At 35.9% G+C, this 21,696-nt stretch overlaps 1 long non-coding RNA gene across 1 annotated transcript; it reads left to right on the top strand.

Moving 5' to 3' along the window:
• The first annotated feature begins 1,243 nt into the window (after window positions 1-1,243).
• Window positions 1,244-21,282, top strand: LOC118353029 (uncharacterized). The gene is made up of 3 exons (XR_004811135.2): window positions 1,244-1,376; window positions 19,130-19,243; window positions 20,189-21,282. It is a non-coding gene; the product is annotated as an uncharacterized LOC118353029 (long non-coding RNA).
• The last annotated feature ends 414 nt before the right edge of the window (window positions 21,283-21,696 follow it).

Below are 21,696 nucleotides of genomic sequence, written 5' to 3'. Positions count from 1 at the left end.
CTCACTGTTCCAACCTCAATTCATACAATCCTTTGCAACTGATCCCTTCTCAAGATCAGGTAGTGTTAGAATATGAATAGGGTACAATGGCCTCAATTCTTCCTTTTCTAACTTTGTGGGGCTAGAGGAGAAGAGAGAGAAAAGTGAGAGATACAACCTCAATTTGCATAATGTGTCCTTACTTTGTGCCTGCTGTTCCTTGATTCTCTCAGGAGTAAACATGCCACACTGGGAAATATCAACCCTGATTGTTCAGTGGACGAGTCTCTTTAGAGCATAACTATTTCATAAATACTTAAGTGTATTTATAAATATATATGATATGTTAATATGCAATGTATTTTATAGATATTCTAGAAATATTTGTAAATATTTTTATAAGGGCCTTGAAGATGGGTATAGGAAATCAGGAAAGATGCGAGGATATACTTCATGACCATGAGCTTTCCATCTTTATTCTTATGATACCTGATGTAGGGTTGCCCTGGCAGGTGTGTGCAGATAGAACAAACATGTTTAAAATGTATCCTAAAATTTTCCCTAAAGGTGGAAGTGGGGGCACCATTAGACAAAATCAGGCTAAAACTCCAGTTTTTATTGTGAGGGAGCCTATCATAAGGAATCAGTTCCTTGGGGATTGGTCCAAGGCCTTCTGTAGCATTTTTTCCTCTGCTTAAATTTATCAGGCACTGTTCTAACCAATTTAATACTTAAAATGACACACTGAAGCAGGTATTACCATTATCTTAATTTCATAGGTGATGAAACCGATGCACAGAAAAGTAATTTGTTCAAGGTCATAAATCTAATATGTAGTTGAGCCAGGATTCAAACAAAGGCAGCATGATACCAGAACCTGGGCTCTTAAACATTACGTGTTACTTCCTCTAATATCAGATACTAATATACTATGTTTTTATTGTATGATCTTCTTATCCTCTGGAGGACATAATTAGTCTTATGCGAATCTGTGGAATGAAAATTGCACTATTGTGTTTTCAAAATTGACAGTCAGTAATGCTGTAGATGCTATATGGAAAACAGAAAAAAAGTGTAATTGATAATGCAAGCATCAATGAGTGAATTAAAGCATCGTTTAAAGAGAGAGCTTAGGGGCTTCTGGCACATTGCAGAGGCTGTGAATAAGAAAGAAGAAGATACTATATGTTGATTTTGTTTTCTAGAAAAGTCATATTAGGGATCTGCCTTTTCCTTTTTTTTTTTTTTTTTTTCTTTTCAGTATACTCTGGACTGAGCAGTATCTTGATTTACTAACCTGCTGATTCCAGGTGTCTTCAGTTTGAGTCTTCTTGTCTTTGTTTCCTGTCTTGGAGCTCTGAGCCCTGCTGCGGAAGGGAGTTTATTCACCAGCACAGGTATGATGGGGTATGTTGCAAGTCTACCTACAGTGGACTCATAACTGTAACATGAAGCCATGTAGGCTCTCTGGATCTCATTAATTTAGAGATAAAAAGGAGACCTGAAAGATTTGTATGACTCTATCTAATCTTTCATTTTTCTATCAGACACATTTCTATTAAAAGGACAAGGCATGATTGCAGACAACTAGTACACAGACTAACTTAGGATCCAGTCTCTGTCTCCATGTAGTTCTGTTCTTCCTCCAACCAAAACATGGCTTTCCCATATTTTCTCATTAATATATTTTCTTTCCAAATGCATGTTGTTTACCTTCTTACATCTTCACATATGGACTCCTTGGAAATTGAGGTGAGGGCAATGAGAAAGGAACAGAAAAGAAATCAGGAAACACATTCGACTTTGAAATTCTATTCTGAACACCTACTCTACAGACATTAAAACCTTTATGGTTTTATTGTGGTGCTGCTCTATTCATTTTGGCAACTATTGGATATTGTACTGACTATATAAAATAATTCATCCTTTTAAATACTTAACCACAGCAATAAATCAAAGCAATAAGAGCAAGGGAACCTGGTGGGTATGTGAATAGGTGGTGGCATAGAGAGGAAATTTAAGAACATCAGGAGATTCATTTTGCCAAAAAGTAATCTGCTTCTTGCTGCTTCCAGAGTAGTTTATCACCCACCATATTTCCACTTTCACCTAGAAATACTCCTAGACAGAAAAAACACATTCTTTTAAAGCATACTGTGAATAGTGAACAGGGACTATGAACTTAGTAGTATCTAGGGGAGGTAAGGCAAAGTAGTTGAAAGAAGATGTATCATTAAAACTGTAAAACTCCCCAAGAAAACATGGGTGAAAGATTCATGACATTGGTCTTGGTGGGAATGTCTTGGATATTACATCAAAAGCATGACCAACAAAAGCCAAAATAGACAAGTAGTACTACATCAAACTAAAAAGCTTCTGCATAGCAAAAATAAACAGTCAACAAAATGAAAAGGCAGCCTATGGAATGTGAAAGAATATTTGAAAACCATGTATTTAATAAGGGGTTACAATCCAAAATATATAGGGAACTCCTATAACTTAAAAACAGGAAGACAGATAACTTGATTTTAAAGTTAATCATCATGGAAATCCAAATCAAAACAGCAATGAAATATCATACCTGTTAGGGTGGCTTTTATTTTAAAAAAGATAATAAATGTTGGTGAAGATATGGAGAAATTGGAACCCTTGCACTATCTTAGTAGGGATGTAATACGCATCAGCAAAGGAATAGATAAAGAAAATGTAGTATATGCACACAGTAGAATATCATTCAGCTTTAAAAAAGAAAGAAATCCTGCCATAATTGATAACAACAGAAGGTATTATGCTAAGTGAAATATGCCAAATATAGAAGGACAAATACTGTATGTTTCCAATTACATGAAGTATCTAAAATAGCCAAACAAAAACAGTAGAATGGTGGTTGCTAGGAGCTGTGGGTAGGGGGAAATGGGGAATTGCTGTTTAATGGGTATAAAAAGTTTAAGTTATGCAAAATGAATAAGTTCTATAAATTGCTATACAACATTGTACTTAGGGTTAACAACACTGTATTGTGCACTTAAAATTTTGTCAAGATGGCAAATCTCATGCTGTATTATTATCACAATTTAAAAGAAAGCGGCTGTATCAGCATTCTGAATTCAAAGTTAATGTCAGCATTCTGAATTGGAATGGGGCTCACCCTGATGAAATTCTGGAGGCTATTTACAGAACAGGGTTAAAAGAGCCAACAAGAGCTGTTCAAGTACTCAGGGACTAACCTAGTGGGAGGCCATTACTGCTCAGGCCTGCAGAAGCAAGCAGAGGAAACTTACTGAAGTGGTGGAAGAGTTAAAGACCAGAAGACATACTGCCTAGCAAGACTGCAGTCATAAGAGAAAATATAGCTAAACTACAGAAGTGACGTGAGAAGGGAATACACAGAGAAATGTCCTAGGTGCTGTCTACTGGTATCCCCGCCACCCCCAGCATAGGGCCTATGCAGAAACAAGAGGGCAAGCTTATACCATTTATGATGTGAATCTTTAGGGCAAAGCATAGGACTGTGTAGGGCAAACTATGAACCTGGAGAGGGCTAAACCAGTACAGAGAGTGAAGAAGGAAGTGATGGTGTTTTGAAATATTTCTTACACTGCCATGTTATAGTGGGCAGGTACACAAGCCTCACGAGGAACACAGGCTTAAGAGTTTCCTTCATGTTTCTTTCCTATTTTTTAGGAAATAAAAATTGTCTCCATGTGGTAAAGGCATTTTATTTTTAGTTAACGCTACTATTTTAAAGAAGTCCATGTTTTCATGAAACATTTTCAGGGTATTTCATTATTCTTTCATGAGAAGAAAAAAATGCACACAGATGAAGAATGAATGATGAAGATGAATGAATGAAGATGAATCCTTGCAAAATATTTAATCTGTGATGCTATCAGTATTTAGTCTATGAGAAAGTTTTCAAGGGCTGAAAGGTATGTCAACAAAATACCCATCCAGGGTATTTAGTTCCAAGCATTCTATCTGTTTTACAACTGAAGCATGCAGAGATTTGTTTGGAAATCTGATTCTCTTTAGGTATTCTCCCTTTAAAGTGTAAGAGCAATTGTGTAGAGTCATTAATATGATATTAATGATGAAGGGAGTGAGTCACTCATCACTCTTGAGGAGGACTATTTTGTGTTTGATAGCTTTGCACAAAAAGGTGGGAATATAGGTATTTTTGAGAAAGTGAAATTTCAGATATCATCTGTTATTTTACTCTTAGTTTTAAAGATACTAGTATAAGAAATGCTTCAGAAACTTTATAGCAATTATGAAATGGATTGTTCCTTTCGCATAGCTTTAGCTATGTGTGTGTGTGTGAGCATTTGTGTGTGTGTGTGTGTGTGTGAGCATTTTTAATAGAAGTTTGTGGGAAAAAGTATGATACTTGATTTTAAGTGAATGTAAAATATAACTATTAAAATTTAAGCTTACACTTTTTAAAAAAAGATTTTATTTATTTATTTGAGAGAGACCCCGCAGGACTCAGTCTCAGGACCCTGAGATCATGACCTGAGCCCAAGGCAGTAACTTAACCGACTATGCCACCCAGGCACCCTCAGCTTACATTTTCAAGCATTAAAGATTGTTCCACTTTTTTTTCTTTTGATCAAGCAAAACTCAGTTTATTTGACTGAAATAAGAAACACAACATTGAAAGATTCTTAGTAGAGTCTCAGAAAGATGAAATGAGGGAATAATATAGGTCTAGTAGCTTGGGGTGGATTTTTTTTTTTTTTACTACAGTTAGTATTCTTATTTTAAAATTTTTTGAGTACTAATTAGCTCCATAAATGTTCAATTATTGACTTCTAGCTATGAGACAGAAAAATGAATATGGTAAGAAAAAGACAGTAGCCATTAGAGTTCCAGAAAGAAGCAGATCACACACTAAAAATGGGATAATAGAAATGAGGCAATATTGGGAAGACTTTTATCACCACTCCTAAGACTAACGGGATGAGTAGAGGGAGCAGTTATTGAAAGCCTGTGAGAGGGATAATTCTAGGCAAGGTACATCTACCAAGAAATGTCTATTAATTAAGAGAACACAGCCTCTACTAACTCTCAGCCAAGCAGGGAGGGTGCTAGGAGAGTAAATACTCCTGCTTTTCTCTCCTTTCACTTCTCTTTTCTCCTCTAGTTGAACCAACTGGATGTACAAAGCAAAGGAGCTGGAATGATGTGATCTATAGAGATCATCTGAGAATGGAATAGGGTAAAAAAAGCTGAAAAAGTATAGAAAATTGAGCTAGAGGGGGCAAATAAAAAATATAGAGTATAAGATGCATGCTTGGAAGCAAAGGGGCTCTGTGGTTCTTATAATTCCTGCTAGAGTTAAAGTCTGCATGAGGCTGTATCTCAGAATGGAGCTGATCACCAATATTTGCAGTAAGGCAAGGCAGTAAGGACTAAAGACATTTTTAAAAATATTTTATTTATTTATTAGAGACAGAGAGAAAGAGAGAGAGGCAGAGATAGGCAGAGGGAGAAGCAGGCTCCACGCAGGGAGCCCGACGCGGGACTCGATTCCGGGTCTCCAGGATCAGGCCCTGGAGCTGGGCTGAAGGCGGCGCTAAACCACTGAGCCACCCGGGCTGCCCCTAAATTCATTTTTAAATTCAGTTTAGTCAGAATGTCAAAGATTATTTTTGGCTCTACATTGAAGAGAGCTACAGTTTCCCCTAAGTTATTATTATTTCATTAAAAAAATAGAAATAAAGGGTAGTGGTCACCATGGGTTAATGCTCTGTTAAGAAACAACTGGGCACCAGAGCTGTAAGTCAATCTCAAGCATTACTTTTTCAGTGTAATTGCCAGCAGAGCTTCAGAAATTTAGACCAAGTCGTGTTTAGAGAAGACTTCATTAGAAAAAAATGATGGAAAATGACCACCACCAAGAAAAGACGTTGAGGAAAGAAATTAGGAAAATATTTTAAGAAGTAAGTATTTCAAGGAAAAAGAATCTGAAAAAAAAAAAAAAAGCAATCCTTGAATCAAATCAACTACAAATAAAGAGTCAATATAAAGAATCAACCCATTTCTACTACTAATATTTATATTTCTGTTTAAGGAATCCCTGATATTTGAGTTGTATAACTTCGTGTTTGTGTGTGTGTGTGTGTGTGTTAAGTACATTCATGTGTGTAACTATCTAGAATGTGGAATAGTTCCTATCCTAGACATTTGTTTGTCATTTAAGTAAAATTTTTTATTTTCTTACAGACCAATGCAATGTGAAAATACCAAGTTTAGTCAAGTACCTATGAAAATTCCACAACTTCATTCTGTAATTCAAATACTGTATCTTGCGGATCGGCTCAGTGTTTTAGCGTCTGCCTTCAGCCCAGGGAGTGATCCTGGAGTCCCGGGATCGAGTCCCATGTCAGGCTCCCTGCATGGAGCCTGCTTCTCCCTCTGCCTATGTCTCTGCCTCTCTATCTGTGTGTGTGTGTGTCTCTCATGAATAAATAAATAAAATCTTTAAAAAAAAAAACAAATACTGTATCTTAAGCAAGAAATAACTGTGATAAACCAAAAATTTTTCATTGTTAGGTGTTGGGAATGTCCAAGATAAAAAAAATAAACATTAAAAAAAAAAAAAGAGTTGGAATTCAGAAGAAGCAGGGAAGTTTCAAGTGAATGGAAGAGCCTGGGGAAGGAGTTAGAGAGGCAGCAGATCATCCCCCAAATGTTAAGTTGTGTGACGTTTTGGAGTGCAATGATGTGAGTATCTGGAATTTTAAGGCATTCCAAGAGAATGCTCTCAATATAGCGATCTTAAGAAAACAGATGAGTTACTAAGGATTTTCAGTGGGGGATATCTATGCTAAAAGCATTTGTGTAGGAAGGGTGGTCTGCAGGAGGAAGGTGGAGGGGTATAGGATTGTTCTGAGGCTTTTCCTTGAACTCAAACTTCCACATATTATTACCATTCCCTCCTAATTGGAAATAAGAAGGCCTGTCCTAGGATGTTGAAAGGAGTAAATAAATTAACACACATGCAAGCCATTAGCATAATACGTGGCATCTCAACCAGCAAACATCAGTTATGTAACTTTTTGAGACTGAGATCAGGAGGATAGAGCAGACAATGACAAAGGAAGGTGGTAAACGAGAATTCCCAGACTTGGGCAAAGAATACTGGCAGTAAAGTTTTTGTGAAGACACTAATGGACAAACTTCCGCTCTGGCTTGGGATCTCTGTAAACCCCATAGAAATGAAATAAAAATTTTTGGCTTCATTTTTAATTTAGAAAGGTTCCAACTTTGCTGGAGGAACCTAGTCTGTGATTTGAAATTTACCTAATTCCTGCTGCATTTTATATACATCCCTTAGCAACCTATTTTCCTTGCTTATTTTCTAAAAGGGTACCATATAAGAATCCAGAAACTGAGAACTGGAATTTTATCTCACATTTGGCACATCCCTGTCACAACTCAGAATTTCTTTCATCTCTTGTGTCAGTGGCTGATGATGGTTTGACTTTGGTGTAAACTCAAAGGAACAGTCCGCCATGATTATTTTATGTCAATTGTTGGCTACACCAGGTAAAAGAAAGGATGGGACATAGAGGCGTTGGTGACAGAAGCATATGGAACTATACAATAACAAGGGGAATGAAGAAAATGGGAGAAGACTCAGATGTGAGGGTCTTCTGCTCATTACCATATAAGAAGAGAGAGCCAGCAGGAAATGCCTAAAATAAGCGAGTGAAATCATTTAACTGGAGTACCTGTCCTCAGAAATATAGTTGCGTGTTTTTTGTTGTTGTTGTTGTTTGTTTGTTTGTTTTTGTTTTCTGTTTTCTGTAAAGGCTGCAACTGTATGAGTGCACAGTTTATTCTTGGGAATTATGATGCTTCTCAGATCTAGTGCTTGCTAATAATTTCTGTCAGATTATCAACTTATGTTTTTCCTTTTCTGCTCTTATAAGCTTTTCATTGCTCTTTTTCATTTTCCTACCTTTGCTGAAAGCTCCTTCTCTGGTAAAAAGCCCTTTTGTCACCTTGTGCCACCCTCTTTCCTGCTCCCCTCTACTCTCCTGTCTTTTCTTCCTTCTTTTGTAACCACTCTTTTTTCTTCTAATGGTTAATGGATCATTTGCTAATTCTAGAATATGCCTGTGTTTAATTGGTCATCAAATATCCTATAGTCAATGCTCCAGAATATGCCTAAATGAATCCCCTTTTTTGCTTGTCTTCCCTTTTCAAAACTTATTCTCATATATTTTTTAAAGATTTTATTTATTCACGAGAGACAGACAGAGAGAGAGAGAGAGAGAGAGGCAGAGACACAGGCAGAGGGACAAGCAGGCTCTATGCAGGGAACCTGACGTGGGACTCGATCCCAGGGCTCCAGGATCAGGCCCTGGGCTGAAGGCAGCGCTAAACCGCTGAGCCATCCTGCTGCCCTCTCATCTTTTTAATTGTTTTCATTCATATTCCAGGCAGTCACTAAGCCTGTCTCTAGGTATTATTATTTTTTAAAATTTTATTTATTTACTTGACAGAGAGAGAAAATACAGGTGGGGGGAGTGGCAGAGGGAGTGGAAGGAGCTCCCTGAGCAGGACCCTGAGATCATGACCCCAGCAAGGCAGATGCTTAACCCAATGAGCCACTCAGGCACCCCAATTTTCTGAATATTATTTTCTAATATTCTCTGAGGATAAGAGTGTTTTTAGCTATTTTGAATAAAGTTCATTGTTCTATCCTTAAGATATCAATATTAGGCAGACTATTTTTAATATCCATATTTGTTGGCTTAGATTGGTGCTATTAAATCCTTATTACACAACTCCAGGTATTAAATATGATATATATATATCATATATCATATATGTATATACTTGTCAAAACATGAGATTTCTTTAAATTAGAATGTTAATTAATTTAAAAGCATTACTGTCCTTTTCTTTTTTTAAACAATCGTGGCTTAAAAATTATGATTCCCTTTATTTAAGAAGTAATAAGAGAATTTAGTCAAAGGTGTGTTCTCTTGGAAGTAATGAATACTAGACAGATCAACATGGACTCTGTCTTTGTGCAAATAATTTAACATGCCTTCATTTCTGTAAAATGGGTATGCTAATGCTGTCTCCTTCCATGTTGCAATATTTAATTAATGATTATCTGCTTTTGCATAATGTGCATTCATATATTATTAGGTTAATAATGTGCATTCTCAATGTACTTTAATAAAGTACATTGGGAGCTAATTAAAAGGAATGTAATTTGTGCTTTTGGGAAGAAAAGTGTTATCGAAGTGTAAATTAGGGAGGGAAGTGGCAGTTAAATCTATACAACATGTCTATTACCACACATTTGAGGCTTAACTCTAATTACAGATAGGACATGTGAGCAAACAGCATCTGGGAGACTCCCATTCATTTTGGAAGGTCCTTCTTCACTTCCATAAAAGAAGGCTATTCATTTAATAACCAAGAGTATTAATAAGCCACTTTCTGCTCAGAACAAAAGGTTAGAGGGGAAAGACCTCTTTCAGAGTCAGCATATTGACAGTATTTATTGTTCTCTTTTGTGGACAATATCTGCCCAACAAGTGTCATGAGCAAGGAGTTTATTATTCAGTCGATTAGACAGAGGAAAGCATTTTCGTGGATTGATAACTCTACCCGGAAAGGGCATTTACACCTGATGGAAGAAGAAAATTCTGGAGACAGATTTGTGCCTGTCTTCAAACCTTTCAACCATCTGAATAACCCCTGAGGTTAAATAGCTGGTAGACATCTGTAGGCAGAAGTAAGAGAAATGAGATCATCAAGGAACGGTATCGTGCTTACAACATGTGGCGAAATGAGTGGCTCTTCACCATCTGTTATTTGTGTGTGTATTTTATTATGTAAATGTTCGTACACACTGCATTCTAAACAAAGGAACATTACTTCCACTTTGTTGGTGCTGCCAAGCTTGCGTATGTGTCCTGGAAAAAGAAAGTGGCAGACAGAAAATTCAGGGTTCATCTAGCCACTTGTGTCCCCACGCCTTTCACCAAGAGGGTGAGAGACTCTAAGTTGGTTTGATTCCTTTTCTACATCCTGTTAACAAATACAAAGCTTGACTGTGAATGGAAAACAATGTCTTAAATACTACAGTTATGGTCTAAAGCTTCTTTTGCCGAGGTCCACGGGAAAAAGATACTGGAAGCTAGGATGCCCTGGGATGGTTCCAGTGTACACTAGTGATAAATCCAAGCTAGCAAATAAATTTGGACGCAGAAAACAGGCTCTGTTCAATTTTCTCTCATCTGTTTAATTCCTGGCACATATCTCTGGGTCATGGGAAGGTTCTGGTGGGCTGCTGTCATTGTCTCCCCCAAAACAAGAGGGGTGTGTGTATGCATGTTTGGGAGGAATGAAAGTGAGGAGATTTGGGTGACACATATTCTAGTTTAAATTTTCATAAAATTACCAATTTAAATTGAAATGTAATTATCCTAACTGGCATCTTTTTGGCAGCAGCTTAAAAAAAAATCCCTCGGCTTTACTGTACCAAGCAAAAGCCCAGAGGAGTCCTGACACTGGCCTTTAATCAAAAGCTGAAAAGACACAAAAGCTTTCAGATAATCTATGCCAAGCTATCTTGGACAGCACGGAATTGCCTGGAGCACCCTTCTGGTGGCATTTAAAACACCTGGTGCCCTTAGAAAAAAAATACATCTGCGTCTGCAATTTCTCCTTCTGTAATTCCCCTCAAATCTCTCTATCTCAACCCATTCTCCTGTCTTTATAAGTAGGGATGCTACAGTGACAGTAAAATAAAGCAATTTTATTTACCAAGAGAATGACACTTGTCATTGGCTATGCCTGGAGGTGACAGACTCAGGTGCCCATCTGCACAAACACTTCCTCACTGTTTATTTCATGTGGTTTAATATAATTAAACTATCATTGTGCTCATTGATTCAGCGCAAATTTTAATTTGATAATTGGGGAAAAGGTGTGCATTTGAAATGGAGGCAATTAATTGACACTTTAAATGCACTGGAACAGAAATAATTTAAGTTACACCATACTTAGCGGTGACTTATACTGTTGTGTTTATGCAGATTCTTTTATGTAGCTCCTGTCATTAATGGACAGAGGTAAATAACACTACTCAGCCTAAGTCCTTTCTAAGCAGGCCATCTAATTCTGCAATTTGGACATATTTTTGCTGCCACAAACAATCCCATTCATTTCGTAGTCATTGGCTTTTCTGAAATAAAGACATTCTAACTTTGAGCAACAATCTAGTCATTCATAACTAGTCTCACATATATGCAACATAATTATGCAGATTGTCATATAATTTTGTCAATAGACAGCCTGATCCTCATTGGAACAAACATCTTGCACAAAGAAATAATGAGAATGACAAAGAGACAATTTCTCAACTTATAATACCCATCTTTCCCATGATTTGGATAAAAGGAAGGGAAATAACTGGTTCTTACTTACTTAATTTTTCTCCAATACCAGCTTTACTTTAATTTGTTTCAAGGGAATTTGTATATTTTGATGAACTTACTGAAACTTAAGAAGGAAACATATTTATAGATAAAGCAAATTTTTTGTGTTAATTATCTTCCATCTGGAAACAAATATGCTTTCATTTTTTTTTTTTTTTTAAAGACTGAAGAACAAAAGCTAGTTTGTTTTAGCAACCTAAAAAATCTTCTCCATTTTTATCGGGGCCCTTTTATTCACAGACCCTGAATAAATACTTTTAATCAAAACTGAAGCAAGTTCAATTTTGCAAAATGCTAACCACTACAAATTATACCTGTAGTAAATAATGTTACTTAATGAGAATTATTAGTTGTTTCTACATATGCCCTGAGATGATTTGTTCTTAATATAAAGGATTGGAGCAGCCGCTCTGCCTTTTAGATGAAAGCTTATGCTTTTGCTTCAATCTATTATTCAATATTTTTAATATTCAGTGTAACCATGGATGAACCTAGGAAAGTTTTGGCAGGTCATTTCAGTTAAGCAACCACACTCCTTTTATTAAAGCTGGAAACCTCATTAAAATAGGCTCTGTGAAGATTTTGTAAACTCTAGCTTCAAATCAAGGTTGGCGAGAATGCTCCAAAAAAAAAATCTTTTTATATAAATGTGGTTCTTTTGGCACTTGAAAGTTTCTGAAAGCAAGAAATGCTAAAAAGCAGAAAAAGGAAAAAACGAAGACAAACAGAAAACACATAAAATGCATACACATAACACACAGATTCATGAGTGTAGGTGATGGGTGACCCCAAAACAAATTTATCTCTTATATCTTGGTTTTTTTATTATTATCTATTTTCAGACAAAATTCTCTGAAAACATCTTTGCTATATTAGTGAATATAATAGTTATAAAGAAAGGAGGACACTTTCCTAAACATAATCTTTGGCCAGAATTAAAAAGAGCCCTTAGTTACCAGCCGAACTGAAGTCTTCTGAAAGATCAGAGAGTTTTAAGGCTAGAAAGGATAACTTTAAGGTTGATCTGATAACTAACTCAATAAGAGGAAGAGACTATGGGCCAGAGACTAAAGACTATAAACTCAATGACTGGTTAGTGATGGAACCAGGGTTAAAAAACAGATCCTTGGACTCCTAGATGAATGCTTATTCTGTGTGACATTGTTTGCAATTTCAACATTGCTGGTTGAAATGTTATCAATTAGACATAATGTGACATCTAGATGAGTAAATCCATTCACGAGTAGGACAATTTTTATTATTTTATTTATTTACTTACATGCAGAAAAACCAAATTTCACAAATCTGATTCCTTGCTTCCTAAAATGTCCTGTTTTCACTAACCCCTTAAACATAAAGAATATTGATACAGTGGTGCAAATATTCTTTACAGTTTGAATTCAACAGTAATCCTTTTTCCTAATCTATGTTGTTAACTAAAGAAAGATTCTTTTTTTTCTCCAGAATTTTCTTCCCACTATATAGAAAAATTTTTGAAAGATTTTTAATCACATAGTATTTCAACTATTTAGGTAGGTGAAGATACTAAATCCTTAACTTACAAATAATAGCGAGATAATTAATAGATAATTTTCCTTTGGTTCAGGTTCAATATCACCTTAAAATAATTCTTTTTAAAAATGGAGTATCAAGTCAAGTGATCTATAGGTTCTGTTAATGCTAATTTAAGTGGCAAAGGCCATTGCTCATGAAGGAGACCCAAAATTCCTCAATTTGATTTTAGTCCAGCTCAACAGAATTAGTATCTAGCTCTGGTATGCGCTTTTAGGGGGGGGAAAAAAAAAGAATAGAATTACTCATTTCGGATAGGTTGAGCAATTTACGTATATACCCCAAACCTGCCATAACATTCAAGAAAGATGTAAGATAGAAATAAAAGGGATTAAATAGGCTGTGCCAATAACAATAGGTATTAAACTGATAATATATTCCTATCTGTAGAATAACTCGATATGTTTTGCATTAAAATTTTTTTTAGTCTAAATATCAAAATAAATTTTGTGAGGAATGGAGCTTGTTTCTGTTAATACATACTTTTTCTGGGACCACTATTTGCCAAGAACAGTATCAGTTGACCTAAACAGTGAGCTTATGTGAGAAACCTACAACCTACAGTTTTAGCTGTGATCGGGTGAAAAACTAAGAGCTGGGTCATTCATGGTGTGGGGATAACTGAGGAAAGTATTTTTGAGTTATGAGAATATTTGGAAATGAGTGAGGAGTAGATAGAAATATAAATTTATATTTATAAATTTAATTTAATATAAATTCAGTGCCTGGGTCAAGACATAAAGCTATCAGACAAGTCACAAATTACTTGTTGGTATCAGAAATCGTTGCATGTTATCTCCTATTTCACACACATGTAAGGTATTTCTCAATTTGGGGGACTTTTTCCTAAACTGGAACACATGGCAGTTTCTCAGAAACCCTAACTTTATTCACCAAATTATTTCTTCACTTTGGTAAAAGAGTAAAAGAGTAAAATTGGTACATTTCAGCAAATTGCAATCTTAATTTTCAGTGTTAAGAATACCCCGAAGGTGAGTTGAAAGAACTGTGGTCACTAAAAGATAATTGGCACTCATGGAAACATTCCCCTAATTTTCAAAACCTTGACGTTAAAACAGCAGCTTCTACTTAGTTATACTGTCTTCCCTTCTCTCTGCGTATTAACATTGGCCTGCTGTTCTACAGGCTTTCCAAGTGTGTAGGAAATTTGGCTGACTTTGCAGTTTTGTTTTAATATATTCCTGGAAATTTTATCTTCAGCAGTTCTGTGTGCTTTCAGCAAGTGGCTAAAATGGATGCAGGTTTTCTAAGTCCGACAAGGTCGTGATGCATAAAACAGCATCGGTTGCAAGAAAACTCACGTAGTGGCAGGTTCTGATGGCCTAACAGGAAATGGCACGAGTGTCAACTTGCCATCTTCCCACCACTTTTTTTTACATTAGTTTCACTGTAAGAAATCCAGAGAGATCTCAGGGCACTGAAGCTACTCATGCCACTTTTGAAAGCCTTAATAATGGCCCTGGCAGTTTAGAGACCTTATTAGAGCAAGAGATGCAAAGTGTGCATGACTCCTTTTCTAAAGCATTGCCAGTGGCAAAGACAGACCCTCTGGAATGCATCACACAGAGAGTGGGGAAACTCCTCTCATTGGGTGTTTGTCCATTTACCAGCATTTCTGTCATTACCAGAATATGTTTACAAGCAGTCTCAGGGATGGCTTATCAGAATGAATGCGAGGGTAGCACTCACTCTGCAAGCTGCAAGCTGCCTTTAGGTATTAAGAGCGCTTCACTCTAATTTCTGTGTTCAGTGTCCAGTTCAGAGTTGAGGTAGCTTTCCACAGCACTGAAAGATGAGGGCCATCCATGCCTCATAGGCCTCACAAGGAACTTCTAGGACAATTTCCAGGCCGATGAGGCCAGCCCTCGCTGAGGGATCAGCAGCCTTCCTCTAACCTAGCTCCACAGCCCAGGTCCCCCTACCCAACAGCATCAGGCTGCTAGAACATGGGCTTGTTTTCCAGGTGCGAAGGTTATAGCCTTGGCCATGTCATTAGAGTTAAGGCACCCAAAGTTCCCACTTGAGTTGAAAGTCTGAAAAGCTGAAACCGGTCTGCAATTTAAATTTTATTCCCAGAGAGTTTAGATTTAGTATGTTTTAGGCTGAGAGGCAGAGCACTCCGAGATGAAAGCTATTGTTTTATGTGTTAATAAGGATAAGAATGGGTTTTCTGTAGCTAATAACACTCCTCTGAATCACTGCCTTATTTACAGTGGAAGAATGTCATAGATATCATATTTCATCAGCAGTGATGGCTTGAATATGTTCCGTGAATAATTACAGTATCTTTTCATCTCCCTTTTGTTATAGGAAACCTTTATAGTAAAGACTTTTAAAATATGCAGTGGGAGTGTGTAATCCAAGTATCAAGTCTAACGAGAAATTGTTTTGGCAGGTTCAGAACCCTCTCAAAATTCATGGGTTTGGAGTTTCATATCTAATTGGAACCTTTTAATGTTGGAATAGGTTTGCTCTTAGGAAAACAGTGTAAAGCTTTTAAGCAAGGGAGAAAAATCTTTAAGAAATACTCGGCAGGATTCTGTGACATTCAAATTATGTTTATTTAAAAACAGAAACTCCTGTGTTCTGGTGTCTTAAAGAGAATAAAAAATGGGAATTAAATACACGTCTACAAGCATTACAAGGTTTTGAAAAATTGCTTGTGCAAAGGCTTTGTGAGTTGTTGTTGAGCCAAACAATTGAAAAATACCTTGAGAGTGTCAGAGATGTAATGGGGATTCGGTTCAATATGTTGCCATTTGCCAGAAATCTTCTCTCAAGAGTACGTGCTAGCTGTGTAAAGACCTAACTCACATTGTCACTCTCCTAACATTAACTCAGATCATCCTGAGATCACTTAGTGATGCATTCCTAGGTTTTTTGGGGGGAGGAGAACATCCTTCTCCCCTTTTTTGAAAATGTCTTCTAGCCCTCACTTTTGAACTTTTATCTGTACCGCAAGGCAGGCACATTGGTCATGGTAAGTAGTCAAACAGTCTCTATGTTTAGTGCAAATGACTCCCATATGGTTTCACCTTAGTGAGAATGTTCTGTGTATTGGGTGTAAAGAATCCTTTCTAAACATTAATCTTAGAAAGAAGTTGTCAGTGTGAAGCATCATAATGAACAGGTAAACCGAGCCCAAGAGACATTACTTCTTGTGAGTAACAAGCAAAACACTTTAGCAGCATCTATCTAATTGTGTTTTTGGCAATCTAGACCTCGAAGATGGAAAGAATTACAAAAAAGTCTGGGATGGGGCAACTTCCTCGTTATGCCTATTCTGGGGTGGCCTGTTTTCATTTTGATAAAGTTTAACTTATATAATAAAAAATGATTCAAGCATTTTGCATTCTATCAAAGATAGTTTTCCATGTCTCAAGGACACAAAGACTTTCTTCCCGTATTTCTTTTAGAAGTTTTCTAGTTTTGACACTCAGGTCTAGAGATCCTTTCAGGTTCAGTGTTCAATATGGTTTTAGGTACAGATCAATGTTTACTTGTTTTCCCATGCAAATATTCAGTTGTTGCAACATTATTTTGGAAAAGGCATTTCTTTTTCTTACTGAAAGACCCTTTATACTTAAAAAAAATCATTTTGCCCATTATGTTTGGATCTATTTCTGGACTCTCTTCCATTTATCTATATGTCTATTTTTTCTGCACTACTACATTCTCTCAATTACTGTATATTTATAGTAAGTCATGAAATCAGAACATTTAAATTCTCCAATTTTTTCTGTCGCTTCAAAAATTGCTTTGGCTATTCTTGTTCATTTGCATTTCCACGAAAATTTTAGAATCAGCTTGTCAACTTGTGCGAAAACATGCTGGGACTTTGATTGGGATTGCATTGAAATTATAAATTTGGTGAAAACAGATTTCTTAACAATACATACATAACCACATATAATTAGCAAAATCACAATATTAACATTGGTAAAATGCTATCAGCTAATTTACAGAGCTTATTCAAATTTTATCAACTGTTCTACTACTGACATCCTCTTTCTGGACCACGATGCAATCCAGAGTCACACATTACATTTAGTTGTCATGTCTTCTTAATTTCTCTCATTCTGGAAGAAACCTCTGTCTTTGTCACTCTTGCCCTTGACACATTTGAAGAGTACTATTATTTTGTAGACTACCTCCCAATTTTTGTTTGATATTTATTCACGATTAAATTTAGGTTATTCATTTCCAGAAAGAAAACCATAGAACTGATGCTATACTCTCCTCAGCGGATCATATTAAGAGGAAGAAGTTGTCACTGGGTCTTATTAATGGTGATATTCACTCTATCACTTGATGGAAGTGGTGTCTGCCATTTTCTCCATTACACAGTTACTTTTTTTTTCCTTTTAAATTAATAAGTATGCTGTACAGGATAGTATTTTTTCAAATTGGATGCATTCTAAGAATAGGTTTTTGAATTTACTGACCCTTTTATCTCTGTTTCTCTTAAGCCTATCCAGTGGACATTTTGTTTCAAGTATTAGAGTTTTCAGTTCTAAAATTTCTAATTTGCAATATTTGCGGAAATACCTTATGTTTTCATTCATTACAAGTGTAATTTTCTTTATGTCTTTGAGCATAATTATAACTGCTTCTTTTGAAGAACTTGTCTTGAGAATTCCAACATCTGCTAACCTCAGAGTTGGCCTCTGTTTTAAGCCTTTTCCCGTGAGACTGGATCACATTTTCCTGGCTATTTATATGTATTATTGGACTGTATCCCAAACATTCAGAATATTAGGTTGTGGAGAATCTGGATTCTGTTATATTGTTCCAAGAAGTGTTGATGCTTTTGTTTTAGCAGGTAATTAACTTGGTAAGACTCAGAGGGCAAACAGGCATGTCTGTGGTGGGCGGCAGCTTAGATCTCAGATCAGTTCCTTAAACTATAGCTCTGAGCTGCTTTCCATTTATCCCATTCAACATGTGGTTTAGTGGTCAGCCAGAGTTTTGGGTTGAGGTTAAGCACAGAAATTGGGATCCTCTTTCTCTGGCTCTCTTCTTTCTATTCTCCTCTTATTCTCTGGTAACTCCAGTCGTCCTGTGCTTCTTGCCTTATTTCCTTCAGCCGATAAGCCAGTGGGCTTTCTCTTTAATTGAACCATTCCTACACCACACCATTGCCACTGTGACTGAGGCTTCCCTTAAAACAAAACTGCAGAAAAACCCGAGGGGCTCAATTTGTCTAATTGCTTTCCTTGTTGTGGCTGTGCTTCAGAAGCTGCCTATCATATTTCAGTCTCCAGAAACCTCAGGTAGATAGGTTTGTAAGTTTTCCAGTTTATCAGTATTCTTTCTAAGGTGGCTTTGGTGGGGGGTCATTTTTCCATTAATAGGAGGACTTAAGAAATGGTTTAAAAACTAGATTTTCAGTGGTGACACGGCATTGTCCTAAAAATTACAGTAAGTATGAAGAATAAAGTACTTGAAAAGGAGAGTCTTAGATAAAACTTCATTTATATAATGTAGTAGACTCCTTTGGGTATTGCCCAACTTATAATGAAGTACTTAATTACTATCACCTACTTCAGACCTCCTCAAACTCATACTGTTAGCATGTAGCAGCCATATTTATATAATGGCATCTTGAGTCTCTGGCCAGAACTAATTGAGAAATGATTGGGCACCTAGCTCTGGGACTATGTTCTTGAAAATTAGGAATTAGATCAAGGGAGTTCATCTCTCCAATATGGCTTGAAATGTACCATATATACTTGTGCCTCTGCTATTCTTCTGCCATCATGTGACTTGAATAGGAGAAAAAAATGTCTGCCCCAAAAGAGAGACAAAAAATGCACAGAGAGAAGCAGAATGAAGAAAAGATGGTGAGAGGATGGTCTCAGGAACTAATAATCTTCTAGTGCTCCTTCCAGTCCTACCTGACATCTGGCTGCATTATTATTTTTTTTTATTTTTTAATTTTAATTTTAAAAATGTTTTTTTAAATTATTTTTTTAAATTACTGTTAGAGACCCCTGTATCCTAATGCAGGGATTTTTACTTAAGCTGGCTTTTGTAATTTGCAACTTTAAGAATCTTGATTAATCCATACACTTTCCATATTACAGGCATTGTGAGAAGGTTTACATAACTATAATGATGAGTAAATGTGATGACACAGAAAAACTGTGTCAGGGACATTAAAATTGAAAGAAACAAGCTAACATTTCTTAGTACTTAAGGTGAGATAATTTTTAAATCATTTGTTAAAATCACTATATTCTGTTCATTTGAATGTAACCAAAAAGTAGGGAAAATATATATATATATATATAATATGCTGTGAATTTTCTCCCCTTATTTAAGTAAATGCTAATAAGATAACATTGTTAGTAATAAACTCTGTAAATGCAATATTTGTGTCCTGTCCTGGTGCTCATTCCCTTCCTCTAGGTCAATCCCATTACTATAATTAAGTTTCTGCTTAATCAATTTTATTTCTGTACTTAATAAAAAGAGGCAATTTTTCTAGATGTCCTGTTTTTCCAATTATATAACCACTAAGAAATCAATTGCTGAACAAAAGTTAAAGTAATATGATTTGAACGTGAATTACTCTCTAACAGAAGGACATAATGAGCCAGATGAAAAATCAGAACCTGTTCTCCCCATCCCCCCAAATAAATAAATAAATCTCAGCAAAAAGCAAATCTTGGGATCCTTTGGATTTGTCAAACATTTCATGGATCTTCCAAAACATTTTGGCAGGATAATTCCCTAAAGTGATTCATTATCCATCAATTCATATTTCAATGTCACTTAATATTTGTTGAATATTCACAACATGTTAGCATTGCACAGCTGCTGAGAACATGATTCTCTGTCTTTCAACCTCACACTGCATGTTTTTTTAAAGATGAAAAAAATAACATATTTTAAAATTTGTCAAGAGGATAAGAGAAAATTGGTCTAAAAACAAATCAGTACATATATCCTTAAGAATTAATCTCATATCCTTATTAGGAAGGTAATCATTAATTCTGACAGCACAAAAATATGCTCCTTATATCCACTTATATATTTATATATTCCTTATTTTATTTATATGTGTATATATACATTCGTGTGAGGAAAATTTTATTCAATTTTGATATGACTTTTCTGTATCTATGTATACTTTATTTCAGAGAGAGAGAGTGAGAGAGCACATGCGTGATGTGCATGAGCAGAGGAACGGGCAGAGGGAGAGAGAGACGAGCAGATTCCCCACTGAGCAGGGAGCCCAATGTGGGGCTCGATCCCAGGACCCTAAGATCATGACCTGAGCTGAAAAGAAGAAACGGACACTTAACCAACTAAGCCACCCACATGCCCCTGTATCTATGTATACTTAATTCTACTATTACTTCTATTAAAGTTTGCTTTATCTACAATGCAATTTTTTTCATGATCTAACTTTTAAATCTCTATTTAGATATATGGATATTCCCATTTCTTAAATTTCCTTTTACCTGTTCCTTATTTGTATTTGCTTTCTAATTTGAAAATTATTATATATATACTTGTATATTTTTTTGGTTCCCATAATAAGAAGCTCTAATCTACATTTGTCCCCTAAATGGACAAGCTGCACTCCCTTATTTCATTCAAGTATCTACTTAGATGGCATCATGCAGTCAAAAATAACACATACATAGCTCCTGGTGTAGTTTTTCTTAATATTATGATGGATTCTAAAAGATTTCAGTTAAGATAAACTACAAAAAAAGGAATTTAAAAAAATGCTCGTATAAAGTCTCTTTTGATTTGAATGAATGTTAATTTTTGTTACATTTCATTGACCTAAGGAATAATAAGGGAGTGTAACAATATTATTAGCTATTATATGGTGTCGTAACTGTTATTTTTTCATAATAAAAGTAGAGACAAAGAGCATGAAACTCTACAGGAAGGCTAAGAGGTTGGCTTTGGAAAAAATAATTAAATTTATTTATTGTAATGATTTCATGAGATAAACTGAGATAGTATGGCTCTAGAACATCCCATTCACTATCTTTTCTACTCCAAAATAAAAAACTTTTTTTTTTTAAAGATTTTATTTATTTATTCATGATAGTCACAGAGAGAGAGAGAGAGGCAGAGACACAGGCAGAGGGAGAAGCAGGCTCCATGCACCGAGAGCCCGACGTGGGATTCAATCCCGGGTCTCCAGGATCGTGCCCTGGGCCAAAGGCAGGCGCCAAACCGCTGCGCCACCCAGGGATCCCTCTACTCCAAAATAATAGACTGCTTCTTACCCCTAGGATAAAAGGAAATTACCCTGTGGCATCTGTTTTTTATCCTTTTGTTTTGAATAAAATATTATTTATTTCAGTCCAAAGTTTCCTCAAAATGTTGTATTTAGTAGTATGCTTTACAATGCCTAGTATATTTTAAAGTAACATTAAAAGGAAAAAAATAGGGGTGAGCCTCATAATTATTTATTAACAGTTCAAACAGTGGCCTGACTTTTGTTTTGTTCTTGCTTGGAATTTCTCTTCATATTTCAAAGAGGGAGAGTGTAGGAGAATAAGCTCTGATTAAAGCTGGGTTTGTTTTCCGAAAGTAGGGATATAAATCATATTAGCTGGAAGTTTGGAAAACAGATTTTCATCCTATTTCTTCAAAGGTGTATAGAGGAATAATAAAAGGTTAT

This window comes from Canis lupus, chromosome 31 (assembly GCF_003254725.2).
Source record: "Canis lupus dingo isolate Sandy chromosome 31, ASM325472v2, whole genome shotgun sequence".
Lineage (NCBI taxonomy): Eukaryota > Metazoa > Chordata > Mammalia > Carnivora > Canidae > Canis > Canis lupus.
The sequence above is the reverse complement of the archived record's forward strand: the minus strand, read 5'-3'. Positions and strand labels throughout refer to the sequence as shown.